Source organism: Microcaecilia unicolor, chromosome 2, assembly GCF_901765095.1.
Source record: "Microcaecilia unicolor chromosome 2, aMicUni1.1, whole genome shotgun sequence".
NCBI classification, from domain to species: Eukaryota; Metazoa; Chordata; class Amphibia; order Gymnophiona; family Siphonopidae; genus Microcaecilia; species Microcaecilia unicolor.
The window spans coordinates 298,091,709-298,106,918 of record NC_044032.1 but is presented as its reverse complement, the minus strand read 5'-3'; positions in this window follow the sequence as shown (position 1 = coordinate 298,106,918).

Genomic DNA, 15,210 nt, shown 5'->3' with positions numbered 1-15,210 from the left:
CCAAGGGCAAGCTGATTTGCTACTCATGTGGAAAGGAGGGACATGTATCTAAATGGTGTAAGGAAACACAAAACACTCCCTCTAGCTCACCTAAGCCAATGGAACTAAAGAATTTTCAAACCAGGAAATGTATGAAGGACAAAGATAAACACAAGGGCTTTCTAATGGCAGAAAAATCTTTGACTATGGTAAATAATAATTCAAATGAAAGTACTTGGATTTTGGATTCGGGGAGCACATGCCATTTAACCAATTGTAAGGATTTCTTTCAGGAATGTGTCCAGAGGAAGGTATTCTTAAAACTGCAAACGCAGGGACTGCTAAGATCCAAGCAAAAGGTATTGGATTCTTAAAATGCAAAGTGTCTAATGAAGTTAAAGAAATTCCTGTAAGTGATGTCTTGTATATTCCCCAAGCAGTTTGCAATATGCTTAGTGTATCTACATTAGATAAGAAGGGATTTGTGATTCATTTTGAAAACAGTAAGTGCACAATCTCTAAAAATGATGAAGTGTATGCTGAAGCTTTTATGCATAATGATGTTTATAAACTGAGCATTTCAGGTGAAGCCTCACATCTGGCGCAAGTGGGGAAGAATGATGGTAAATGTAGTCTGGAAATCTGGCACCGCCGCCTGGGACATCGTGATTCTAAGGTGATCCAGGATCTTTACAGTAAGCAACTGGCCACCGGCATTCAGATAAGTGCAGATGCTGGTAAAATGGAGAAATGCATAGACTGTGTTACTCAAAAAGGTGTAAGACCCTCATTTCCTGCATACACAGGAAATAGGAGAAATAAAGTGCTGGACTTAATACACAGTGACTTATGTGGACCGTTTAATATCCCATCATTGGGAAATAACAGATTTGTGCTAATATTCTTGGATGATTTCTCTAGATATTGTGTGGCCTATTTGCTGAAAGAAAAAAGTCAAGTCACAGACATGCTGAAGAAATACGTAGCCATGGTGAGCAATAAATTTGAAAGAAAACCAAAGGTTCTTCAGACCGACAATGGTGGTGAGTTCACTTCACAAAGCATGCGCACATTTCTAGAACAAGAAGGCATTCAGCATATCACAACAGTAGCTTATACACCAGAGCAAAATTCTGTTGCAGAGAGAAAATTTAGGTCACTTGTGGAAATGACCAGATGTATGCTGTCAGATAGCAATCTCCCTAAAAGACTATGGGGGGAAGCCATTCTCACAGCAGTGTACCTACAAAACAGAATGCCAACTAAAGGCGCTGAGCGCACACCACATGAGACATGGCATGGTAGGAAGCCAAACCTGTCACACATAAGAACATTTGGAAGTACAGCATATGCTCATATACCAAAGCAAAGAAGGCATAAGCTGGATTCCACAACAGAAAGGGGCATTTTAGTTGGCTATGCTCCAGGACACAAAGGATATAGAATTTTGAATCTGAAAACTGGCATTGTTGGCATAAGACATGTTACATATTTTGATGAAAACAAAAGGGTTGATAAAGGCTGGATTATCCCAGATGAGCCTTATCATCCAGAATATGAAACTAGAACCATAATAGACATGCCAGTGTATATAAATGCCATACCAAGGCAGATGTCTGAAAGCAACTCACCTGTATCTAACGAGGAACAGGCAGAGGAAGCAGACACAGAAAGGATCATTGAAGAAGACAGTACAGTTGGAGAAGGGGAATCAATTGGAGAAGGACTCTCAGATATAGAGGATGCAGAAAGGTCAGACCAACCTGTTGTCAGACGCTCATCCAGGGAAAACAAAGGTGTTCCACCCCCAAGACTGTCTTACTTAACAAAGTCAGCAGAAGCTCAAGAGCCCTTAACATGGGATGAGATTGAGAAAATGCCAGCAGAAGAAGCTGCTGAATGGCATAAAGCTGCACAAGAAGAAATTGATGCATTGGATAAAATAATACTTGGATTCTTACAAAATTACCTCCTGGCAAGAAAGCTATAGGATGCAAATGGGTATTCAAGTTAAAAAGGAATGCACAAGGAAAAGTGGAAAGGTATAAAGCCAGATTAGTGGCAAAGGGATATCTTCAAAAATATGGAGAAGATTTTGATGAAGTGTTTGCACCTGTAGTGAAACACACGACAATCAGAACACTTCTGAGCATTGCAGTCTCAAAAGGCATGCAAGTCAACCACATTGATGTGAAAACAGCATTTCTTCACGGAGATATAACTGAAGACTTGTACATGGAACAGCCAACAGGTTTCATAAATACAAAACAAAGACAGCTAGTGTGTAAATTAAACAAAGGTCTTTATGGATTAAAGCAAAGTGCAAAATGTTGGAATGATAAATTGCATGAAATATTGACAAATTTAGGATTTAAGCAAGGTGAAGCAGATAAATGCTTGTACACTAGGTGCAGAAATGGACAATATGCATACATTTTAGCTTTTGTTGATGATCTGCTCATTGCAAGCAAAAGTGAGCAAGAGTACAAGGACATTGTAAAGTGTTTAAACCAGAATGTTGAGATAAAAGAACTTGGTAATGTGTCATACTATCTTGGTATAGAAATTGAGAAACAAAATGATGGTTCTTATCTTCTAAGCCAGAAGCAGAAAATAAATGAGCTTATTGAAAATTTAGGTATGCAAGATGCCCAAGTTGTAAGCACTCCCATGATCACTGATTTTCTGAAGGATGAAACAGTAAGAGAACCTTTACCAGATAACATCCAATATAGATCAGCCATAGGTAAGCTTTTATATCTAGCTACCACATACAGGGCTGATATAGCAAATGCAGTAGGAATTTTGAGCAGAAGGGTCAGCTCACCTACCAAATCAGATTGGACTGCAGTTAAAAGGATGGTAAGGTATTTAAAGGGTACCATTGATTGTAAATTAAAGATTTCAGCCAATAGTAATCCAAAACTAATATGTTACTGTGATTCAGATTGGGCAGGGGATCATTCTGATTATAAATCCACAAGTGGATATGTGTTTATGTATGGAAATGTACAAATTTCATGGGCCAGTCATAAACAAAGTATTGTGAGTTTGTCTTCTACAGAAGCTGAATATGTGGCCGTATCGGAAGCGTGCAGAGAACTGATGTGGATTGAAAAACTTTTGCTGGATTTCGGAATAGCTGAAAAGAGACCAATCCAGATAATGGAAGATAATCAGAGCTGCATCCGACTGTCACAGAATGACAAGGTTCAGTCACGCACCAAGCACATCGCAACGAAATACCACAACGTGCGAGAGTTGGCGAAAGAAGGGGTCATCAGTCTACACTATTGTCACACCAGTGAGATGACAGCTGACATCATGACCAAACCGTTACCCAGAGAACATTTTGTGAATCTGCGTATAAAGCTTGGACTTTGTATGAATAAATAATTGCATGACAGTTATGCATGAGAAGGGGTTTGTTGGAATGTAATTGTATTTTACATGCATTGCCTGTCACCTATTATTTCTCTGTGATTACTCTGTGACCTCTGATGTGAATTACTTAGAGAGGTCACACAGCTATGTAACTTCCTGTGGGGGTTAGATGCAGCACATGCAGCACATGGAGCACATGGAGCTCATGATCTCTCCTAACCTGAGAGGATCTATGGTGGTGTGAGCATCCATTACCATCTAAGCACATGGAAGGAGCTGATAATACAAATGTATAGTAATATGTATATATAAGCCTGTCTGATTATAATCTAACTACAAACTGTGAGTAAACAGATGTTTTGTTACTTCAACTTTAAAGTGACTCAGCAGTGAATTATTCAGGGGTGAATGAGAGAGATGAAGAAAGAAATTAACATTTCTAAAGCTGAAGCTGTGTGTACTAAAATCTGCTAATTATTTACTACAAATAATCCAACAATTGCCTTGTAAAGGAGGCCTATTGAGAGGCTTGTAACAACGTGTGTTAACCATTATAATGGGTGGTGAGGCCTCTTTACATGGTCTTCTCTTGGCAATTAGTAGAGGGAAAGGAGACATGTTTTAAACCTCAACCTTGGAAGGAATTGTTCCAATTCAGAGCCACTGGAGATTTTTAAAAGTTAGGAATCAGTGATAGGGACTGAGCGCTAAAGCCAAGCTAAAGGACAAATCTATAAACTTTAAGGGCAATTCCATTACTGGTCACCCAAATTTATGCACCCCTCATGTAGAATGCTAGCACTTATATGTAAGTGTACATTTACCTATAAAAGTGACAGCAGGGTGATTTAGTGTTATTCTGTAATGACACACTTACAGTAAGTGAAATAGGGCAAGATTCAATAAATGGTGCCCCAAGTTAGGTGCCAGGATTACCTGTGTTAAGCTGTTATTCTCTAAAGGGGGCTCTGCACTCTGGTCCCTTATAGAATTCTAGCTTAGCACATTCCATGTCTAACTTTTGGTGTGAGCATTTACACCTGCCAAAGGTTGATGTGAATCCTGGCACCCAGCTGATGGCAATTAATGATATTATTCTATAATATTGCACTTAATTTCTGGGAACATCGCTGACCCATCCGTGCCCCTCCCATGGCCATGTTCCCTTTGAAGTTGCACGCCATGAAATTTAGGTACATATGTTATAGGATAGGGCATAGAACAGATCCATGTGTAACTCCTAATTACTGCCAATTAAGTATTAACTCCAATAATTGATTGTTAGCACCTAATTGACTAATTAGTTTATGTGGGGGATCTGCGTCTAAATTTTGGTGCCCAAATTTGAGTGACATATACAGAATCTGGAGGAGTACATGCATGCATGGGTGGGTGGGGCTCCCACATATATATAACTTACATAGGGGGTCTTCTACAAAGGCACGCTAGCGACTTTAGTGTGCACTAATGATTAGCGCTTGCTAAATGCTAGAGATACCCATAGAAATATATGGGGGACTCTAACGCTTAGCGGGTGCTTGTTTTTAGTGCATGCTAAAAATGCTAGCATGCCTTAAGACCCTATAATGCTGTCAGTTACGTGTGTCCCCACTACATTTACTAGGCATGGGCAACCAGCAAAAATGTTTATTTCTTGTTGTTTCCTGTGTCATTTCTGAAAATATTCATGTTATTAATGTGTCATTAACCTATTGATTCTATTAAAAATTGTACTTGCAAATTTAGGTGTGACCCCGATTTGCATACAAAATTTAATAGAATAACAAGCTAATGAGTACCAATAATTGGCTTTTTAACAAGCAAATATTGGGACTAATTACATTTAATTGAGATTTATGTGCATAAATTTAGGTGCAGCTTGAAAAAGGGGGCATGGAAATGGAGGGTCATGGGCATTTTGGAGTGGATCAGGGTGTGGTTTTGAGTTACATGCGTAATTACAGAATATGGGTGCTATGCATAATTTAGGTACAAGCATTTGCACCATATTTTCATTGGTGCAAAAGGTGGTGCTTAAATTTACGTGTAACCTCTCCGCTTAAGCATTATTATATAAACCGCACTGAGCTTTAGGCATGGCTTATAGAAAACCTCTTAAGCAGGTTTCTTCAGCGATGGTTTTTTAGTCGCCATATATAGAATCTTGCCCTGAGTGTGCACTCTTTCAAATTATGGTTTATTAGGCTTGATATACTTTTCTTCATAGAATCACATCAGATTGGTTTGAAATTTAAAATTTATTTAAAATGGAAAAGGAAAAGAACATTGAATATATGTATAGGACAGAGAAAAACTAGGTTCTAAGCTATTTAGTACCAGGAGTAAAAGGCTGGAAGGTCCAGAACAGGGCCGTGCCGATGTGGTAAGCGAGGTAAGCGCCGCAGGGGGGCGCCCACCTTTGGAGGGCGCCGCCGCGGTGCTTACCCTCGTCCCGCCGAGGACTTTAAATCTTTTGGCACCAGAGAGGGGGGTGCCACCGCTCCCGCTGCTCTTCATGATCCTGGCACCCCCCCCCCTCCCGCACCAGCCCTTTAAATTTATTTGCCGAGCGAGCGCAGCACCTCGTGTGCAAGTAAAAGAAGCGGATCCGATCATCTCATTGGGCCTTCCCTCACTGTCCCGCCCTCCTCTGACGCAACTTCCTATTTCCTCTAGGGCGGGACAGTGAAGGAAGGCCCAATGAGATGATCGGATTCGCTTCTTTTACTTGCACACGAGGTGCTGCGCTCGCTATCGCGTCGGCATTGGCAATTTATTTTTAAAGACGGGTGGCAGGGAGAAGACGAGGCAGGGTGAGGGTGGGGGACAGATGGGGTGACCGTGAAGGTGGGGGGGGGGGGACTCGGATAGCAGAAGGGACTGGGTGGGAGACAGATGGGGTGAGGGGGACTCGGATGGGCAGAAGGGACTGGGTGGGAGACAGATGGGGTGAGGGTGGGGGGCACTTGGATAGCAGAAGGGACTGGGTGGGAGACAGATGGGGTGAGGGGGACTCGGATGGGCAGAAAGGACTGGGTGGGAGACAGATGGGAGAAGGGGCATGGAGCTGGAACTGGGGTCTGAAAAGTGAGCAGGAGGGAGAATGGGGTCAAGCCTGGGGCAGGAGTGGATGGGAGAATCAATGGATCTGGAACTAGGGGCAGCCGCAGGTGGGAACTGGGAGCCGAAAAGAGGGGGCAGTGAGAGAGGGGGGATAGATCCTGGATGGAATGGGGAGTGAGAGGGAGGGCAGACCCTGAATGGATGGGAGGGCAAAGAGGCATGGATGGGAGGGCAGGGCCCAGGGAGAGGACAAATTGCTGGAAGGGGAGGGGAGAGAGGATTGCTGGCTATGGATGGAGGAGGGAAGGGCAGAGAGGGACAAGGATGGACATGGGGGCCCAGGGAGAGGACAAATTGCTGGAAGGGGAGGGGAGAGAGGATTGCTGGCTATGGATGGAGGAGGGAAGGGCAGAGAGGGACAAGGATGGATATGGGGGCCCAGGGAGAGGACAAATTGCTGGAAATGGAGGGGAGGGGAGAGAGGAGGATTGCTGGCTATGGATGGAGGAGGGAAGGGCAGAGAGGGACAAGAATGGACATGGATGGGAGGGCAGGACCCAGGGAGAGAGGAGAAATTGCTGGAAATGGATATAGAGCAAGAAATGGAGAAAAGTAAAGAAATAAATGGAAAGGAAGCCCTGGAAACGGAGTTAAAAGGACAGATAGCAGCAGAATCAGATACTGGGCCAGCATGATCAGAAAAAGAAAGTCACCAGACAACAAAGGTAGAAAAAAAATCATTTTATTTTCATTTTAGTGTTTGGAATATGTCCACTTTGAGAATTTACATCTGCTATCTTATTTTGCAATGTATAGCAATTTGTTTCTAAGAATATTGCTGACAATTCCTTTCAGTGTGGCAAGTGGTGAGCGATCATTTTCATGGGGGGGGGGGGGTGATCATTTTCACGGGGGGGGCGCCAACTGATAGTCTGCAGGGGGGCGCCAGAGACCCTAGGCACGGCCCTGGTCCAGAACACCTAAAACACAAATAGCAAAGTAAATGTCACTATATAGTGGGCCATCACCCTGGCAGAAACCCATCAACCCAATCCTACTCCAAAGGCCAATTTCAATTTTGGAAAGGTGCTTCAAGGCAGAGAGATTTAGGTAAAGCATTCCAGAGAGCTGAATCAATACAAAACATAACACAATCTCTAATTGAAGCAAGTTTCGTTAGGGAGGCAGGAAGAAAACAAAGCCTATTATCGTTCAAGGAATGCAGGTAGCGTGATAGACTGGATAGAATTAAGAGAAAGGAGAAATAGGAGGGGGTGGGTGTGTAAATTACTTTTTGAGTGAGATTCAGGATTGTATAACTGATTCAGAAAGGTACGGGAAACCAGTGATATTTAATAAAGAGAGGGGGGTCATTCAATCAAACTTACTTGAGCATGCAAAATCCATATAGCAGTGTTTTGCTAAGTTTGTAGATGCTTGAGAAGATATTTCAGGAGGCCAGAATAGTGAATATTACAGTAGTCAAGGCAAGAAGAAAATATGACATATAATAAAGTTTGTTGAGATGAGACATCAAGATCGGTACGGTACTTCAGATTGCATCCAGGACCTCGCAAGGGATGCAATCTGAAGTGCGAAGGAGAGCTCATGGTTGATGAGCATTGAAAGATATTTGTATGTACTATTAGCAAAGAGGGCACACTTTTTCCGCAAGGGTCGCTTTACTCATACTACCCCTCTCCTCAAGTCGCTTCACTGGCTCCCTATCCGTTTTCGCATCCTGTTCAAACTTCTTCTACTAACCTATAAATGTACTCACTCTGCTGCTCCACACTCGTCCTTCCCTACACCCCTTCCCGTGCACTCCGCTCCATGGATAAATCCTTCTTATCTGTTCCCTTCTCCACTACTGCCAACTCCAGACTTCGTGCCTTCTGTCTCGCTGCACCCTACACCTGGAATAAACTTCCTGAGCCCCTACGTCTTGCCCCATCTTTGGCCACCTTTAAATCTAGACTGAAAGCCCACCTCTTTAACATTGCTTTTGACTCTTAACCACTCGCCTCCACCTACCCTCCTCTCCTCCTTCCTGTACACATTAATTGATTTGATTTGCTTATTTTATTTTTTGTCTATTAGATTGTAAGCTCTTTGAGCAGGGACTGTCTTTCTTCTATGTTTGTGCAGCGCTGCGTACGCCTTGTAGTGCTATAAAAATGCTAAATAGTAGTAGTAGTAGTAAAATAAAGCCCCCCCCCCCAATTCCCTCTCCTCTCCAATCTCCTTATCTGCCGTTACAGTCACACTGACAGACCCTCACAAATTACAGAACAAGGGATCACAAATTAGAAATAAAAATATATAGACAAAATTGAGCTGGGAACCTCAGCATGTACTGCAACACTGGAGAAAAAAAAACCCCAAATAAAACAAAAGCACATTTCCTTTTCTACTTAACACAATAAATAGACATCCGCTATGCACATTTCCCAAAGCTAACATATTCCATTTAAAAGATTCAAGATAAAATGATTTTCCTACCTTTATTGTCTGGACATTTTATTTTTCCATCATGTTGGTTCCAATTTCTCTTTCCCGCTTTCCTGTCTGTCTTCTGCTAATTCTTCAAGCGGTTGTCTATTTGTCTTTTTTCTCCTGTCGTTTCATTTCCTCATTACACCTGCCTCTGAAATATTGATCTTTCCATTTAAGTTCTTTCCTTTCTTTTTATTTTCTGCCTCTGTACACTCAAATTTCACCCTCTTTCTAAATCTTTTGCTTCTTTTTACTTTTCAGATATCTATCACATTTCCATCTCCTTTCACCCACTAGCTCTTCCATTCCCCATCTTTCTCCTTTCCAGTCTTCCATTCCTTTCCATCTTTGATCTATATGCCATTACCATATTTCTACCCCCTGTAATCACTATTCTCTCATTTATTTCCTTGCCATCTTCACTCCCTGGGCCTCTCCCCCATGCTTTCCACCATTCCAAGTGTCTCTCTCCTTCCACCCTTCCAGCCTAGCATGTGTTCCTTCTTTCTCCCCTCCTCACCCTCGTAGCCAGATATCTCCCTATCCCTTTTACCTCCCACCACCAGCATCTTCCTGTCCCATCTCTCTCCCCTCCCCCATTGTCCAGCATTTCCCCCTTTCTCTTCCCTACCATTCATTGTCCATCTTCTCTCCCTGGATCCATCTTCCCTCTTTCTTCCCTCCCCCACTTGTGCATCTCACATTTCCTCTCCTCTTCTCCACCATCATGTCCAACTTTTCTCCCTCTCCCTGCCTTCAGCCCCTGGTTTAACATTGCTCTCTACCCCCCCCCCCCCCCCCCACCACGCAGCATCTCTCCATCCTTCCTTCCCCTCGCCTTAATGCCATGGTCAACATTTCCCCTCTCATCTCTCCCTCCCTTCCTTCCACTTCCATGTCCAACACGTTTTTTCTCTCTTGTCCTTTACCTCTCCTAAGCAGCCTTTCCCTTCCTCTCCCCATCCCACCCCACCCTCCCTCTCTTTCCCCTTGCAGCATCTCTCCATCCCTCCCCCTACATTAAACAATTATTCCTCCACCCCATCTAGCTCTACCCTGTCTCACTGCCTCATTCCAACAGTGCTCCTGTCTCTCCCCAACCCCCCCCCCCCCAAGCCACCCACCAGTATGCTGCAGGTTTTTTTTACCTCCCTTTCCCCAGTCACCACTGGCATGCTGCAGATTTTTCTCTTCCCTCCTCCCCACCAGCCACCTGATACAGGTTTTGATTCCTCCCTCTCCCCAGCCACCACCTACCAGCATGCTGCAGGTTTTTTTCTCTCCCTCCCTACCCCCAGCCACCTGCTGCAGTTTTTGTTCTCTCCCACCTCTCAGCCACCCGCCGGCACACTGCAGGCCTTCTTTCCCCTCCCTTCCCTTCCATCTCCGTCGGGCAGTGCCGCAGTCTACCTCTACAGCAAAGCCGCACGGCACCGGGTCCATCAGCATGCTGCCGCTATGCGACAGCTTCCTTCCGGCCGACCTCACCTTCTCCGATACTCTTTCTGAAGAGGCGGGGCCAGCGCAGAGGAAGCAGTCGCAGCAGCATACAGTAACCCTGGCACTGCACGGATCCGCTGCAGAAGCAGCAGAACTAACACTGCTGCCAGATAAAAATGACAATGGAGGGAACAAAACCTGCAGTATGCCGGTGGGTGGCTGGGAGGAGGGAAACTAAAGTGAGCAGCAGGCAGGGAAAAGTCATGGTTTGGGCTGGGGAGACAATCTTCCCAATTCTTTTATTATTGGCATCTATGAGGTGCACCGTTGCTGGGTGGGCCTGATCCCAAAATGGGTGCACCCGTGGCTACGCCCCTGAGTCAGAGTCTCACTTAATCAAATGGTTAAGGCCAGCATACTGCAGTGAAACCCTTTTAGGAGGGCATTTGTGTATTTGGATTGCTCTGCTGCTGAACAGAATTATCTTCCTAAGTATACACCATGTTTGTGGATAGTTTGGAGAAGAACAGCATTTGAAAGAACTATCTGTTCAATGAATTTACTTTGCATTGTTTTGCTGGAAGGAAAACATTTATAAGTTTTAAGGAGCCCAGAGGGAATATATATTCCTTCTTTCTGAACTTAAGGATAAAAGACTAATATACCCTTGATCCAAGAATCCTGTGACTCCTGGACCCCTTCTACCAGATAAACCCTCAATAGAGCACCATCTAGTGGTGACAATATAACAGTCATGTGGCTTCTGGTTTTCACTCCCCACCCACATGTCCTAAATGAAACTTCCTAAGATGTTTATTTATCCTGTTTGTCTGTCTTAAATTGATTGCAAACTCCATCAAGAAAAAATAAACAGCAAGGATGACCCAGAGTACTTTTCAATTTCCCAACTATTTTTTTCAGTTATTGAGAGTATTGATGCGTGTATCCAATTAAATCTCTCGGCCAACTGGGTGCCTGAGTAGGAGTAGGAAACCATAGCGAAATCATAGTCTGTATCTCCTAATGAGAGAGAGAGAAAAAAAGAATGAACAGTTATTATTACCTAATTTATGTACCAGTTTCAGTGAGAGACAACGCTTTTCAGAAATAACTTATATAATTTTATTACTCTCAGGAACCAAAAATACATTTGTTTTACATTTTGCTGGGTGATCTTCTCCCTGTGCCAGGGCATACAGTGTCTGGGTCTTTGGAAGAAGAATTACAAGAAACAGGTCTCCTGTCATGAAATTACAAAATGGTTTATGGTTTAATTTATTTGATATACCATCTATAAAATAGCATTACCTAAGCAGTGTACAACAAAAGAAATGATATATATTTATGAGGGCAGAATATAAAAGAAAGCCCAGGTTACAACAAATTAAAATTAACTGAGATGTAATTAACATAAGGCACAGTAGGATAGCAGGAGAGTGTGAGAAGACTATGCAAAATAAAATGAATTATGTTTTTGGGTGCTTCAACCTGAGTGCCAGAGAATGCAGCAAGAAGCAGGGATGGGAAGTAGAAATTAGTAACAATTCAGGTCAAAATAGGTTCAGGCAGAAAGTGAAAATGTTTTGGTTTCAGGAGGTCTTTGACTAATCTGAAAGTTATCAGATTTATGTGAGTGTTAAGGATTACTCATAGTGTTAACTCTCCCTAGAAGTGTTATAGGGGAGTTTTTGAAATGTGGGAAGAACTGTGATTCAGGATAAAGGGCACTGTAGATGTTATACTATAAGAGGTCTTAGTAAGGTGTGCTGAAAATTGCTTGCACTAGTGTAGGCGCGGGTTTTGGGTACACGCAGATTCATTTTTCAGCGCGCCTGTAAAAATGCCTTTTTTATTTTTGCTGAAAATGGACGTACAACAAAATCAAAATTGATGAGCATCCATTTTGGGTCTGAGACCTTACAGGCAGCCATTGACTTAGCGGTAAGGTCTCACACGTTAACCGGGTGGTAATGACCTACACAAGTACAAACCCACTTGACACGCTTCCACTACGTGCATCAGAAAATAAAAATATTTTTCGATACGCATAGTGGACGCATGTAAAAAATGAAATTTCGGCAAGGGCCACATGGTAGCCAGGCGGTAACTCCAAATTGGCGCACGTTAGGCGCGCATAGGCGCCTACATAGCTTAGATAATTTGTTTGTACATTCTGCATTTTTCACTTTGGAAATATGACTGATTGGTTTAGTTTATTTATATTTGCAAAAAAAATGATTTTTATAGTCTAATTCTTCTCATGTTGGCAAGATGATGCAAATTGTCCAGCATATCATTCTGGTAGATTGGCTTGAAAAAATAAAATGCAGAACAGAGCACTAGCACTGAGCTGAAAAGACCAACATTTGCCATTCTTCTGCAAATTGTGGCAGTCTTATGAGATGTCTGTAGCACACAATTGACAAGAAAATGTACTGACTCAGTAATTGCATCCAATAGGGATATTCTTATGGGTTCACTCCCAAACCAGGCCCATTCATTTTCAAGTAGCAATGTTCCTAAATCAGGCTCCCAAATGTTTTTGGTGCCTTTGGAGCTTGCCTTCTGTGCTAAACACATCAATTTATGTAAAATATTTGCCACAACAGGGAAAGCAGTTATTTTATGACACTTACCCTAAATTCTATGTACGGTGCTCAAACATTACGCATACCTAACTTAGGTGCACAAACTAATTGACAAACAAGCCGATTAGCACCTATAATTGGGGACTAATAATTATTGAAACTAATGATCATTAACTTGTTTACGTGTGGTGCTATTCTATAAATGGCTCCAAACTTGGAGCACCATTTATATAAGAATGCTTAGCATTCATTTTTTTCAGTGCCATTTATAGAATTGGGTCCTTAATGACAAATTTACTAAGCTTTGTCAGGTGCTAATATGCGCCTAATTCAGCAAAAATGCTCAGCAATTGACAGTGATAATTTGCAATCATACAAGTCTGTCTGATCTTTATTTAAAGACACCTGGTCTACTATGAGCTTTATTGCAACCTCATTATTGGAATGCCCTATCTTCCCTGTTACAGTGGTATCATTCAAAGATATCTTGGTCCCAACCATGCAATTTTGAGCACGTGTCGGCCTTTGTCCAGTTTCTAGTTTAAAAAATGATTTATTTCCTTTTTAAATGTTGATGCCAGCAACCTGGTTCTACTCTGGTTAAGATGTAGTCCATTTTTCCATATTTGGTTCCACATGGCCTGCGGTAGTGTAGACGCGTGTTTTGGGTGTATGCAGAATCATTTTTCAGTGTACCTGTCAAAAATGCCTTTTTAAATTTTTGCTCAAAATGGACGTACGGCAAAATACCACGCATCCATATTGGGTATGAGACCTTACCACCAGCCATTGACCTAGCGGTAAAGTCTCACATAGTAACCAGGCCGTAATGACCTACTTGCATCAAATTCCACTTGATGTGCATCTGAAAATAAAAATTATTTATCGAACGCACGTATCGGACACATACCAAAAATGAAATTACCGCAAGAGCCGCGATAGCCGGGCAGTAACTCCATTTTTGCACACGTTGGGCATGCTTAGACGCTTACACAGCTTAGTAAAAAGGGCCCCTGAGACTCCAGAACTCTGCTTGTCTCTTGGGTCCTGCAACTGGAACATGGAGCACTTCTACCCTGAAGGTCCTGGATTTTAGCTTTCTACCTAAGAACCCAAACTTGACTTCCAGATCTTCCCTCCCTCCCACATTTCTGTATGTCATTGGTATCCAGGGGTGGAAGTATCCTGTACAGAGCATGGAGGGACAATCTCCTAGATTTTTCTAGCTGGGCACCTAGGTGGGGTGAAGTTATATGAGTTCCCTTAGTTTATTTAAGCAGGGCCACCGAGAGCCAGAGCCAGGCCCGGGACAAGGCCACCCCCGAGCCCCCCCACCCAACCCACTCGAGGTCATCCTCGCCGCCGGGCCCCCCCACCCGAGGTCTCCAGGCCCCCCCTCCATCCGCTATCGGGCCCTGAACTAACCTTAAACGCCTCCTTCCTTTCCTTTCACCACCTTCACGGCAAGCAGCAGCAGGGCAGACCTCTCCTTCCTTCCGTGCTCCGCCCTCACGGACGTTACGTCAGGCCAGGGCGGGACACGGAAGGAAGGAGTGGCCTGCCCTGCTGCTGCTTGCCGCGAAGGTGGTGAAAGGAAAGGAAGGAGGCATTTAAGGTTAGTTAGTTCGGGAGCGACGGCGGGCGGGCCTGACTGCGGTGGCGCCGGGCCGCCTCCGGAGGCCCGGGCCCGGGACTTTTGTCCCCTCTGTGCCCCCCTCTCGGCGGCCCTGTATTTAAGGCCTTTGTTTTGGATGAAAACTAACTTGGTTTCTTTTCAGCCAGTCAGCAGCAAGAAGTTAAGGTTTGTAACATACAGCCCTAGTACCACCCAGGTCTCAAGGCAAAAGGAAAAGGAGATTTATCTCAAGAAAGGGGGCTGGCAAAGCCTATATTCCTGCCCAGAAGCAGTCAGAACTGTACTGGGGAAGAGATCTGCAATGTTTGTGCTTGAACCTGCAGAGGGAAAGGACCATAAACTCGGAAACCACCCAAAGCAGATTACAGAATAGAGAGAAGACTTGAGGAGTGTGCCAGGACCAAGTGGAGCAAGTAAAAGGAACTGGAGGAAGGAAGATGTTTCCCCAAAATAAGTTCCTGTCTCCAGAGTCCAGTGAGGAGCTTAGTGATGTGTAATTGGAGAACATTTGTATGGTGAGACCCCTGTGCAGCTAAATCAGCTGGGGTTGGGGAAAAAGTGGTATCCTTCCCAAGAAAAGAAAAAAGGATTGATGAAGGACCTATGACGTGTACAATGGAGTTA